Consider the following 14,885-nt stretch of genomic DNA (forward strand, 5'->3'; position numbering starts at 1 on the left):
CATCCTAAGACCCTTTTTCCTTCCCAGAAACACATCATTTATCCATACATTTTCATCATATTTCCCTCAAAATCCTTGAATATTGATTATTAATTGTTCTATAGTTATTAAATTGCATAGAAATTAATTTAGGGGTTTTATGTTCCAGAATTAGAGGTTTTTGATGACATGACTACAGGAAGTACCCACAACCTGTAATGAGTTTACCGTTTGACATGTGGCGCAACGGATGAGCGAGAACGAAAAGCATGGGCGAAAATTGGAATGTCCAAGGATGGACAAACACCTATCTCCCATCCAAATCGAGCCTCCTATGCATGCGGTCAACTTCAGTCAAAGCAGGGTACTCTGGCGCATAAAAGCAGCAACAGCATCATTCTATTTTGATTTTGATTTTTGTTCTTTTTGAAACTTATGGTATGGAAACATTTTGAAAAAGCTATGTAATAAACGCGGCAACAGCACTATGTACATTCACTGCATCGATGACATGGCTGTATGTATGCATGTGTAAATACAGTTAGTTCAATGTTTTGAAGGTTAATCAGTTGTTGAAACATTTGCTCGGAACAGAGTTTTATTTAATACACAGAACCATTTACAGTCACAACGTGTGTATACTCTTTTGCATTGGTTGATTGCTAAACGGTGGTAGTCAGTATACCCTTAGGCGCGGACGGGCCCTGCGTTCTTCGTTTGGTATACTGCTCTTCGTTTTGTTACATTTCAGTCCTGATATATTTGCATAGCGTTGTATTAGATTCGATTTGTATGTTTGCACAGCGTTGTATTGAATTCGATTTATGTATCACACAGGTTGCATCATAGTTTCGATTTACATAACTGTTGATTCACATAGCATACGGGTTGCAATCATATAAGCTTTCGATTCCTTTATGTTTTGAGTTTCATTACATATATATGGTGTGCGCATCTGAAGGGTTTATTGTTATGTTGAATGGTCAGCATTAAGATCTGGAACGAGAATCTTGTAAGGGATTTGGTCCTTGTGCGACTTATAGATGCATGCTCATAAACTCTGTTTCAGTTTATAGATCATTTATGCTCTTTTTATATAGTTTAATAGTGTAAATATCTTGCATGCTGTGTGTGTTTACCAAGCAAAGGTTTTCTGAGTGATACCTCTGTAAGGAGGTTAGAATCATTGCCACAGTCATACACAGGACTTAGATTCATGGGTTGCTTTGATAGATGCATTTCATAACCAGCATTGTAGTCAAGTACATCAGTAGGGCAATCTAGGTGTGTGAAGGATAGGCTGCATATCACGGTCTTCCGTAAAGAAGCCTTGCAATTTACCTCATAATCACCTAGGCGGTAATTCTTTATGTCTATATATTTTAGACCACGCCTCTAAGCTTACGCACCTCGGTCGATATTAAATATAGAGTCTAGTCTAGTACCCTAGCTAGAACCACTACAGTCTTATGGACTGTGAACCAGGCCGGCGATATGTGATTTTGATTTGGCGGACCTGACGAGACATTAAACTGCAACCTAACCTTATTGCATCCGGGATATCGCAATCAGCAGAAAACCAGTGGTCCTATACATATGTGGGACATGTCCTATTGTGATATGTGATTGTGATATCACATCACAACCCAAACCTTCTGGGGCCGATTCTGTAACGCCTCCCTTCGCCGATGTGCGATTGCGATCCATCACATCGCACCTCTGGTCGATTCTTGATTGCCTTCCCGCCTGCCTTATTGCATCGCAACCCTTCCCTGCTTAGGGGTTGATTTTTAATGTTAACCTACGTGCGATTGCGATTTGTGACATGCAGGAGCTAATGGAGGCTTACCACTTAGTGCCTCCCCATTTGCTGAAGCACCTTGCCACATCATCCATTCCTGCCATGGGAGCAAGTCAAACCTAACTTCTCCATATAAGCTCGCATTTGAGTGTCGTTCACGCCATTGGAATCAGAATGATGAGCTCTTCAATCTGAATCCAAGTATAACAAGATTCTGACACTTTGATTTTTGAGCCTAATTTTGAGCACCTGATCACTCCTCCCCATTGGAAGCCTTTTGGACCCTAAAATGATCACCCTCAATTGTTCAGTAGGTGAGGGTACAGTTCCCTCACCTTTCCAACCTCTATCTATTTGGCTTTTGAAGGAATTGTACCCCTGATCCCTACTCGAAGATAATCGATACTTCCCCTTTTTGATGTCCTTGTTCTTTTATCAAGTATAGTGTCTTGCTGAAGCACACAAGGAATTATGGAGAAAAGTCTTCAATAGATGGAATTTGAATATTCTCTCATTGATCTTCAATCAAAGGAGGCTCATACAACCTTAAATTCTCAACATTAACAACAACATAAATTTGCATATATGAAGGCAAATCCAACCTGAAGGCATTGTTACCAATTTTTTCCAAAATTTTGAATGGACCATGTCTGATTGGTTTGAGCTTTTTACCTTCTCCTTGGAGCCTCTCCTTGCTAATGTGAAGAAAACTTCATCACCGACTTGGAACTTGTGATCTTGACAATACTTGTCGTGCCTTGCTTTCTACTTGCCTTGGCTTTTCTCAAGTTGTTCTTGAACCTTTTAGTGTACTAATTGTATTTGTTCAATGAAATTTCGTGCTTTTTTTTTTATGTCGCTATGACCTTCAATAGCAACATCTTTGCCAAAAATAAAATCCAAAGGCAATTTAGGCAAGTGTCCTGTGCATGCCTCAAATGGCGAAGTTTGAGTGGAAGAGTGCTTGGCTCAGTTGTAAGCATGTTGAATATAGTGCAATTATTCATCCCACAACTTAGGATGATTGCTACAATACCCACGCAGAAGATGTATCACTATTATGTTCACTACCTTTGTTTGACCACATGTTTGTGGATGAAAGGCCGTACTCTTTTTCAATTTGGTGTCCATGAATCCCCACAAGTTTGAATAAAGATCTCCCACAAAGCGAGAATCTCAATCACTAATAATGGATGTGGGCAATCCAAAATGCACCCAAACATTCTGAAAGAATAACTGAGAAGTTTTCTCAGTTGTAACTTGCTTTTTACATGGAATCAAAATACACATTTTGCTAAACCTATCCACAACTACATACAAATAATCATGACCTCTTTTTGACAATGGAAGACCTCCTACAAAATCCATAGAAACACTCTCCCATGGTCGTGAAGGGAGCAAAAGTGGTGTGTACAATCTGAAGCTCCTATTGCTAAGCTTATTGATTACACATAATGAACATCCTTTAATAAAATGAGACACACTTTCCAGCATACGAGGCCAATAACAATACCTATGTAGATGTGCCACTGCCTTACTTACACCGAAATGACCAACAATAAGAGAAGTATGTGCCTCTCTTATGATGCTAACTCTTTCTCCCTATGGAATACAAAGCTTGTCAAGATGGTACAACAAGTTATTATGCAAATGATAATCCAATTCCTCTGCTTGGTTACCTTGACCCAAGCTTGCACAAACATCTTGAAAGTCATTATCTAATGTGTATCGCTCAATATAACTTTCATGTAAAACATAATTATGCTTGAGTAAAGTAGCTGCACTAACAATCGCCCTAGTAAGCATGTCAACAACTTTGTTGTAGATACCTTTGTTATACCTTATTACCAAGTGGAATTGTTGAAGGAAACCCATCCATCGGAAGTGCCTTGACTTCTGCACCTTTGATTGAGATTGCAAGTATTGCAATGGTTGATGATTAGTGTGAATGACTGTTTCCTTACCCATCAGGTATTGTTTCCATTTTTTCACACTTTGCACCAATGCAGATAATTCCTTGTCATATGTAGGATAGTTAATCACTGCACCATTAAAATTTTTAGAATGAAAACAGATAGGCATACCATGTTGCATGAGGACTGCACCCATAGTGTAGTCACTAGCATCTATTTGAATCTAAAATGACTGTCTCAAGTATGGAAGTGAAATTACGAGAGCTATATTGATATTTTGCTTCAACGCATCAAAGGCCTTTTTTGGTTTGCCTCCCCATTGAAAAAAAATAAAAAATAAAAAATCACGCTTGTCCACGCATGCAAAGGAGCGGCTATAAGAGAAAAATTAACAATGAATTTGTTGAGTTGCTCCCAGAAAACTTCTTACCTCTATAACTGTCATGGGCCTTGGCCAATTCACAATTATTTCAACCTTGGGGGGATATATTTTCAACTCACCTCCTCCAACAATATGACCCAAGTAAACTAAAGAAGTCTTTCCAAACTTGCACTTTGACATCTTCAGATACAACTGTTCTTTTTTCAAGACATCAAGTACTTTTCTTACATGCTTGACATGTTCATCACAGGATTTACTGAAAATTAATATGTAATCTAAGTAGACTATGACAAATTCATCAAGAAATGGCCTCAACACATCATTCATCACACGCATGAATGTAGCAGGAGCATTACATACACCAAATGACATAACTAGCCATTTACACAAACCTTGTTTTGTTTTGAACATTGTCTTTCCAAATGTCTCCTTTAGCTATTCTAATTTTATGGTAGACACTTCTTAAGTCCAGCTTAGTAAAATACATTTCATCTTTCAATTGATCCAGTAAATCATCTATTCAATGCAATGGGTAACGGTTCTTTACCGTAATTTTGTTCAACGCAAGAAAGTCCACACACATGCACCATGTTCCATCCTTCTTTGGCACCAAGACAATAAGCAAAACATAAGGCAAGGAAGATGGTATGATGATCCCTTTATTCAACAACTCTTGGATTTGTGTCTTAATTTCTGTGATTTCCATCACTGACATCCTATACATGCCAATGTTAGGAAGAGGACAATCTTGTTGCAACTGTATCTCGTGTTGGATTCCTCTCCTGAAACATTTCATCATATTAGTTAACTACGTCAACCAATTTAGATTTCAAATTCGAATCACAACCTTTAAAAGCTTCATTATCAACAACATTTTTGGGTTTAATCATGAGAAGCACAAAATTCTTGCTCGAACTCACCATTCTTTTCATCTACCCTGCATTAACAAGCGAAAGATTTGTTTTCTTGTTGAGAGCTCTCACAATATATTCTACTCCATTTTTGAATAAATGATACTTATTTTCATATCGATGGAAGATAGCTTTTCTGTCATAAAGGTACGGGCTGCCCCAAAACAATGCCATAGATATCTAACGGCACAACGTCAAGCTCCACTTCATCTATGAATTTTGCAGTGATAGCGAATTTCACTTTACACTTTCTCGTAACCTGCAATTGCGCATTGTCACATATCCATCCAAGTGGGTACGGTTTATGATGTAGGACAGTTTCCAGATTTAAACTCTTGACAATTTTTTCAAAGATAAGATTGGATTGAGAGCTGTTATGGAACAACATACCAATATTGTTATGTTTTGAGATCACCCTTATGTGAAACAGTTGTATTCTCCTCTTTTCATTTGGAGTTTCATTTTGAGAGTCTAAAGAACTAGTGATCACAATGAATTCTTTTCCTTTTAACCCCATTGCTGTGATTTTAGTTTCATCACCCGAATTGGATCCCAAATCATGTTGAGGAGTTACAATTGTCTTCTGTTTTCCCTTGTTGTTGTTTCTTTTTGTCTCATTTCGGGATGGAGCTCCCAATAATGAGCTTCATCGTGACCCTCTCTGGCACAGTGTTTGCATGTATTTTTCTCTCCTTCTTTTTTGATAGACACATTTTTCTTTGCCTTTCCTTTCAAAGCCCTTTCTTTTCCCTTACTCTTAAATGGTTTTTTACTACCTACTTCTGGGGTGTTTTTCCCTCTTGCCTCAAGATGAGTGGCTTGCACACACACATCATCTAGATTACTGGGATTAAACATTAATATAGCATGCCTAAGGTAACTCTGTAAACCCCCTATGTACTTCATTAAGTCTCCCGTGACTGCAAATCTATACCTAACATCAAGAACCTTTTCTAAATTCTTCGGTGTAATCTTGCACATTTTTACCTTTAAGTTGTCTAAAGTTCTTCCAATTCTTGATGGCTTTCTGCATATAAGCTAGAGGGTAGAATTGTCTTTTAATTGTAGCAATGAAATCATTCAAAGAAATTGAGATCTTACCATGTTTTTTAATCTCCTCTTGGGTCTTTGATTCTCACCATACTAGTGTTTCACCCTCCATTCTCAAAGAAACTAACTGAATCTTTATGTCATTCTCTTGAAGGTTTTGAATCTTGCAATATTCCTCCAACTGACAAATCCAACTATAAAGCTTCTCTACATTTAGTTCACCATTATACATTGGCAGTTTAAATTTAACATCAAGTTTTAAAAAATGTGATTTACCAGTTCCTTTTGAAGAATGGTAATGAGTATGAGTAAGGGTTGTATTAGTGGAAGAGGGTGAAGATGCTTGTGAAGAAGAAGATGAAGAAGGTGGTGGAGAGGGTGGAGGTTTGTCTCCATTCCCATTACCTCCTTTTCAATTACCTACTCCTAAAGAGCCTTCTCCTTTGGGAGGTTTGGAACTTTCCCCTTGTAACCTGGTATTCCTCTCTTCATAGAGGACCTTCACCATCTTTGTCATATCAAAGAAAGAGCCTTCTCCTTTGGGAGGTTTGGAACTTTCCCCTTGTAACTTGGTATTCCTCTCTTCATAGAGGACCTTCACCATCTTTGTCATATCAAAGAAAGCCTTTCTGAAGGTCTTCTCATCTTCTATCATGTTTGTAGGTTATCCTTCACGAGACATGATCTCTAGAGTCTCAACTACAACTTGAGGTTGAAATCGTGTTGGAGATTGTGGCAACCTTGCTCTCCTTCCCCTTGAACCAACTGCAAGGCTTCCAACCAGCTTTCCTTCACCTCTTTTGAGTTTTAACCTTGTAAGCATGACCTAAACTTGCAAACAATTAAATCCTTCTTTCATAAAGCAAACCTAGTGATATGATACCAAATTGATCTGATTTGGAATATTAGTTTGCAATGTTAAGATCTTCCTTAGATTATAAACATATTGCTTTCATTGTGCTAAATGATTCATCAATTTTTGCAAGTAAAATGAAGATTTTTATGTAAATTTTATGAGAAATTTAACATAGACCAGAAAATGAACAGTGGCATAAACATGTACAGAACATCATCAAAAATGTGTTACAACAAATTCATGATAAAGGATTTCAACCCTCCTGTGCTACGTCTCCTTAGTCCAACTTCCAATGGCTTGGGCCTCTCTATTATGCTCAAAATTGTAAAAAATTGTGTTTACAATGTTCAAATGCTTCTAAAACCTGTTCCAATCAGTTCAGAATGTCCAAAATGTGCTATCTAGCCTCTTTTTGCATCCAATTTTGTGAAAAACTGAAGAATTTATGACCTCTCCTAGTTTTCCCACTATTCGTTCCACAAATTGGTCCACATCCGATTGGAACCCACATTTTTGCTCCAAAAATCCACTAACCGAGCAAGAATTTTGCCATGCGGCAGGTCATAATCCGTCGACACCGGTTGTCCATTGCAAATAGCAATCGGTAGAGTCCTGTAGTCTTATGGATTGTGAACCAGGCGAGCGATATACGATTTCGATTCGACGGACCTGACAAGACATTACACTGCAGCCTAACCTTATCGCATCCGAGATATCGCAATAGACGTAAAACCAATGGTCCTATACATATGTGGGACCTGTCCTATTGTGATACAATATCGCATCACAACTTGAACCTACCAGGGCTGATTCTGTAACACCTCCTTTCACCGATGTGAGATTGCGATCCATCACATTGCACCTTCCGGCCAATTCTTGAATGCCTTCCCACTTTCCTTATCGCATTGCAACCCTTCCTTGCTCAGGGGCCGATTTTTAACGTCGTCCTGCCTGCAATTATGATTTATGACATGCAGGGAAAATGGCAACTTTCCACTTGGCACCTCCTCATTCACTAAAGGACCTTACCACATCATCTAATCCTAGCATGTGAGCAAGTTAAACTTGAACTTTGACTTGCTCTAACTTTTGCATACGAGCTCGGATTTGAGTGTCGTTCGCACCATTGGAATCAGAGTGACGATTTATTAGGGCTAAAGCTAAGTTTAACAAGATTCTGACACTTTGATTTTTGAGCCTAATTTTGAACACTTGATCAGAAAAGGAGCAATACAACCATAGCCTTGATATTGAAAATCTCCTTCCAATAGTCTCCAAGCCTCCCTTAAGTGAAAAGCTTCCAACCTCAATTTGACAGCATAAATTTACATTAAAAAAGTCCCCCTTTTCCCCTATGGTTTATGCTGAATTTATAGGCCAAGAGGAGGAGGTTTGAGATCCTCTTCTCAAGGGATGAGATCCATAAAGAAAGGTATTAGGGTTCCACAAAGAGAGGGAGTTTGATCCATGAACCAAGGGATGAGGCTCAAGTAAACAGTGGCTCAGGGCCTTAAGTTGGGAAATATTCCTCCAACAAAGCTTCTAGAAATTGTTTTTTATTTTTTACCTACATCAAGAGGCTTGCACACTTTTCAGTGGAGAACAGAGTGCAAGATTGCGCATGCCATAATGACCAAAACTACATTTGTGCAGGTAATGACTAGGAAAAGTGGGAAAGTGCTTGAAAATAAGTTTTTTAACAATGTAATCCAAGATTATTGTTATCTTTGGGATTGTTTTGCTTCCATCATGGTAGGGGATTTCTTTGGAACATTTCATTGGATAACGAGATATCCAGATTGGCGGTCATTTGCCTAATGGTGATAAAATGGCGTGTAACAATTTAGTATTTGAATGAAATGTTGAGTTCTTTGCAAGATGAATGACATTTGGCTATCATTGTATAACCTATCCATGTCCCACTTCTTGCCCAATTCATCCATAAACCTTTGTAACCAAATCATTTCTTTACTAGCCTTATAGCAGCAACATACTCCACTTCTGTTATTGAAAGTGCAACAATGTTTTGTAGCTTTGAAACTCAACTGCTAGTTGTTCCACCTACAGTAAACACATACCTTGTGGTGCTCCTCCTATTATCTATATCACCTGCCATAATTGCATCAACATATCCCTATAGAGCATTGTTTGAACCACCAAAGCATAATGTTTGATTTTGGGTACCTCTCAAATACCCGAGAATCCACTTTACTTCCATCCAATGTTTTTTTCCTGGATTGTTCATATACTTGCTTACAACTCCCATTGCATGTGCAATATAGGGCCTTGTGTAGACCATGGAATACATTAAGCTTCCAATTGTTGATGCATATGGAACTTTACACATATAATGCATCTCTTCCTTAGCCTTGGGACACATATCCTTACTTAGTTTGAAATGGCTAGACAAAGGTGTACTAACTGGTTTTGCATTCTACATATTAAGGAGTCCATCTCTTCATCCATGGCTTTCTCCATGATTGTCCTGTTCATCCTTTCTAACACACCATTTTCCTGTGGTGTTCCTGAAATTGTCTTCTCTCTACGAATTCCATGTTATGAACAATAGTTATCAAACTCTTTTTTGCAGTATTTGCCTCCATTGTCTGATATGAGATAATTCAACTTCTTTCCTGTCTCATTCTCAACCAACATCAGATTTATTCTTAATATAATAAATCCAGGTTTTCCTAGTTGCATCATCAATAAAAGTAACATAACAGTGAGAGCCACTTAGATTTGATACTTGAGCAGGTCCCGAATCGGATCCCAAATCGTGTTGAGGGGTTACAATTGTCTTCTGTTTTCCCTTGTTGTTGTTTCTTTTTTGTCTCATTTGGGGATGAAGCTTCCAATAATGAGCTTCATTGTGACCCTCACTGGAACAGTGTTTGCATGTATTTTTCTCTCCTTCGTTTTTGATAGACACATTTTTCTTTGCCTTTCCTTTCAAAGCCCTTTCTTTTCCCTTACTCTTAAATGGTTTTTTACTACCTTCTTCTGGGGTGTTTTTCCCTCTTGCCTCAAGATGAGTGGCTTGCACACACACATCATCTAGATTACTGGGATTAAACATTAAGATAGCATGCCTAAGGTAACTCTGTAAACCCCTATGTACTTCATTAAGTCTCCCGTGACTGAAAATCTACACCTAACATCAAGACCTTTTTCTAAATTCTTGGGTGTAATCTTGCACATTTTTACCTTTAAGTTGTCTAAAGTTCTTCCAATTCTTGATGGCTTTCTGCATATAAGCTAGAGGGTAGAATTGTCTTTTAATTGTAGCAATGAAATCATTCAAAGAAATTGAGATCTTGCAATGTTTTTTAATCTCCTCTTGGGTCTTTGATTCTCACCATACTAGTGTTTCACCCTTCATTATCAAAGAAACTAACTGAATCTTTATGTCATCCTCTTGAAGGTTTTGAATCCTGCAATATTCCTCCAACTAACAAATCCAACTATAAAGCTTCTCTACTTTTAGTTCACCATTATTCATTGGCAGCTCGAATTTAACATCAAGTTTTTAAAAATGTGATTTACCAGTTCCTTTTGAAGAATGGTAATGAGTATGAGTAAGGGTTGTATTGTGGAAGAGGGTGAAGATGCTTGAGAAGAAGAAGATGAAGAAGGTGGTGGAGAGGGTGGAGGTTTGTCTCCATTCCCATTACCTCCTTTTCAATTACCTCCTCCTAAAGAGCCTTCTACTTTGGGAGGTTTGGAACTTTCCCCTTGTAACCTGGTATTCCTGTCTTCATAGAGGACCTTCACCATCTTTGTCATATCAAAGAAAGAGCCTTCTCCTTTGGGAGGTTTGGAACTTTCCCCTTGTAACCTAGTATTCCTCTCTTCATAGAGGACCTTCACCATCTTTGTCATATCAAAGAAAGCCTTTCTGAAGGTCTTCTCATCTTCTATCATGTTTGTAGGTTATCCTTCATGAGACATGATCTCTAGAGTCTCAACTACAACTTGAGGTTGAACTCGTGTTGGAGATTGTGGCAACCTTGCTCTCCTTCCCCTTAACCCAACTGCAAGGCTTCCAACCAGCTTTCCTTCACCTCTTTTGAGTTTTAACCTTGTAAGCATGACATAAACTTGCAAACAATTAAATCCTTCTTTCATAAAGCAAACCTAGTGATATGATACCAAATTGATCTGATTTGGAATATTAGTTTGCAGTGTTAAGATCTTCCTTAGATTATAAACATATTGCTTTCATTGTGCTAAAGGATTCATCAATTTTTGCAAGTAAAATGAAGAGTTTTTATGTTATTTTTATGAGAAATTTAACATAAACCAGAAACTGAACAGTGGCATAAACATGTACAGAACATCATCAAAAATGCGTTACAACAAGCACATGATAAAGGATTTCAACCCTCCCGCGCTACGTCTCCTTGGTCCAACTTCCAATGGCTTGGGCCTCTCTATTATGTTCAAAAGTGTAAAAAAATGTGTTTACAATGTTCAAATGCTTCTAAAACCTGCTCCAATCAATTCAGAATGTCCAGAATTTGCTAGCTAGCCTCTTTTTGCATCCAATTTTGTGAAAAACTGAAGAATTTATGACCTCTACTAGTTTCCCCACTATTCGTTCCACAAATTGGTCCACATCCGATAGGAACCCACATTTTTGCTCCAAAAATCCACTAACCGAGCTAGAATTTTTCCATGCAGCAGGCCATAATCCGTCGGCACCGGCTGTCCATTGCAAATAGCAATCGGTGGAGTCCTGTAGTCTTATGGATTGTGAACCAGGCGAGCGATATGCGATTTCGATTCGATGGACCTGACAAGACATTACACTGCAGCCTAACCTTATCGCATCCGAGATATAGCAATAGACATAAAACCAGTTGTCCTATACATATGTGGGACCTGTCCTATTGTGATATACAATCACAATATCGCATCACAACCCGAACCTACCGGGGCTGATTCTGTAACACCTCCTTTCACTGATGTGAGATTGCGATCCATCACATTGCGCCTTCCGGCCAATTCTTGAATGCCTTCCCACTTTCCTTATCGCATCGCAACCCTTCCTTGCTCAGGGGCCGATTTTTAACGTCATCCTGCCTGCAATTATGATTTACGACATGCGGGGACAATGGCAACTTTCCACTTGGCACCTCCTCATTCACTAAAGGACCTTACCACATCATCTAATCATAGCATGTGAGCAAGTTAAACTTGAACTTTGTCTTGCTCTAACTTTTGCATACGAGCTCGGATTTGAGTGTCGTTCACACCGTTGGAATCAGAGTGGCGATTTCTTAGGTCTAAAGCTAATTTTAACAAGATTCTGACACTTTGATTTTTGAGCCTAATTTTGAACTCTTGATCAAAAAAGGAGCAATACAACCATAGCCTTGATATTGAAAATATCCTTCCAATAGTCTCCAAGCCTCCCTTAAGTGACAAGCTTCCGATCTCAATTTGACAGCATAAATTTACATTAAAAAAGTCCCCCTTTTCCCCTATGGTTTATGCTGAATTTATAGGCCAAGAGGAGGAGGTTTGAGATCCTCTTCTCAAGGGATAGAAAGGTATTAGGGTTCCACAAAGAGAGGGAGTTTGATCCATGAACCAAGGGATGAGGCTCAAGTAAACAGTGGCTTAGGGCCTTAAGTTGGGAAATATTCCTCCAACAAATCTTCTAGAAATTGTTTTTTATTTTTTACCTACATCAAGAGGCTTGCACACTTTTCAGTGGAGAACAGAGTGCAGGATTGCGCATGCCATAATGACCAAAACTACATTTGTGCAGGTAATGACTAGGAAAAGTGGGAAAGTGCTTGAAAATAAGTTTTTTAACAATGTAATCCAAGATTATTGTTATCTTTGGGATTGTTTTGCTTCCATCGTGGTGGGGGATTGCTTTGGAACATTTCATTGGATAACGAGATATCCAAATTGGCGGTCATTTGCTTAATGGTGATAAAATGGCGTGTAACAGTTTAGTATTTGAATGAAATGTTGAGTTATTTGCAAGATGAATGACATTTGGCTATCATTGTATAACCTATCCATGTCCCACTTCTTGCCCAATTCATCCATAAACCTTTGTAACCAAATCATTTCTTTACTAGCCTTGTAGCAACAACATACTCCACTTCTGTTATTGAAAGTGCAACAATGTTTTGTAGCTTTGAAACCCAACTGCTAGTTGTTCCACCTACAGTAAACACATACCTTGTGGTGCTCCTCCTATTATCTATATCACCTGCCATAATTGCATCAACATATCCCTATAGAGCATTGTTTGAACCACCAAAGCATAATGTTTGATTTTGGGTGCCTCTCAAATACCCGAGAATCCACTTCACTTCCATCCAATGTTTTTTTCCTGGATTGTTCATATACTTGCTTACAACTCCCACTGAATGTGCAATATAGGGCCTTGTGTAGACCATTGCATACATTAAGCTTCCAATTGTTGATGCATATGGAACTTTACACATATAATCCATCTCTTCCTTAGCCTTGGGACACATATCCTTACTTAGTTTGAAATGGCTAGCCAAAGGTGTACTAACTGGTTTTGCATTCTACATATTAAATCTTTCCAACATATTTTTTGTGAACGCACTTTGATATAATATTAATTTGTGATTTTTCCTATCTCTAGTTATTCTCATACTAAGGATTTGTTTTGCAACACCCAAATCCTTCATTGCAAATGGATTTTCCAATTTCCCTTTGATCACATTTTTTTTTGCATGTTAGACCCTGCAAGAAGCATGCCATCTACATACAATAGAAATATAATATAACTACCATCATTTTTCTTTTTAACATAAACAGAATGGTCAGATTGACATCTAGTATAACCTTGTTCAAACATAAACCTGTCAAATTTTAGATACCACTACCTTAGAAATTGTTTTAAACCATATAAGCTCTTCTTCAATTTGCACACTAATTTTTCCTTCCCTTTCACCTCATACCCTTATGCTTGTTGCATATATATTTCTCCCTCCAAATCCCCATGGAGAAAGGTTGTCTTTACATATAACTACTCAAGGTGAAAATCTTTTGTTGCCACTAGACTTAAAATAGTTTTGATTGAAGTCTTCTTAACAACAAGAGAAAAAATTTCATAAAATAATATACCTTTCTTTTGTGCAAACCCCTTCACCACAAGTCTAGCCTTATACCTCTCTTGACCTCCATATTCTTCCTTCAACCTATAAAACCATTTATTCCACAATGTTGTTTTACCTGCAGGCAACTTGATTAAGTCCCAAGTTTGGTCATGCATCAAGGAGTCCATCCCTTCATCCATGGCTTTCTCCTACTTCTTCTTGGTTTCTACTTGCATTGCTTCTTCGTATCTTTTTGGTTCACCAGAATCAGTAAACAATACATAATATAATGAAGGAGAGTATCATCCAGGGGGTCTACTTATCCTGGTAGATTTTTTTAACACCACTTTCAGGTGTTTGAGGTGCTTTTTGTTGTAGTGGTTGTTGTGGTTGTAGATCATTATGATTTTCAGGTACGTTTACTTTTTTTGTGATCTCATCAAGCACTGTGTATTCTTTGTTTTCCTTTTCCTTTTTCTTTCCCTGCATCTAATCCCTATACAAGACCTTTTCATTGAATATGACATCTTTGCTCCTAATGATTTTGTGATTTTCATAATCATATAAGCGATAACCAAAATCATTAAAATCATATCCAATAAAGGTACATTACTTTGATTTTTCCTCAAGCTTTATTCTATTTTCCTTATTAATGTAGATAAATGCTTCATAATCAAAAGTATTTAAAAATTAGTGGTTTATTTTTTTTATTTGTCCATGCCTCAAGAATACTGCCATCCAAGGAACTTGAAGGCCCTCTGTTTATTTGATAAACAACAATATCTACAACATCTACCCAAAATTGTAAGGGAGATCCTGCATGCAGTCTCATGCACCTTGCAAGCTCCATGATTGTCCTGTTCATCCTTTCTAACACACCATTTTCCTGTGGTGTTCCTGAA

Source organism: Pinus tabuliformis, chromosome 4_1 (genome assembly GCF_031772625.1).
Source record: "Pinus tabuliformis cultivar Carrire ecotype Pingquan chromosome 4_1, CPIR1, whole genome shotgun sequence".
NCBI classification, from domain to species: Eukaryota; Viridiplantae; Streptophyta; class Pinopsida; order Pinales; family Pinaceae; genus Pinus; species Pinus tabuliformis.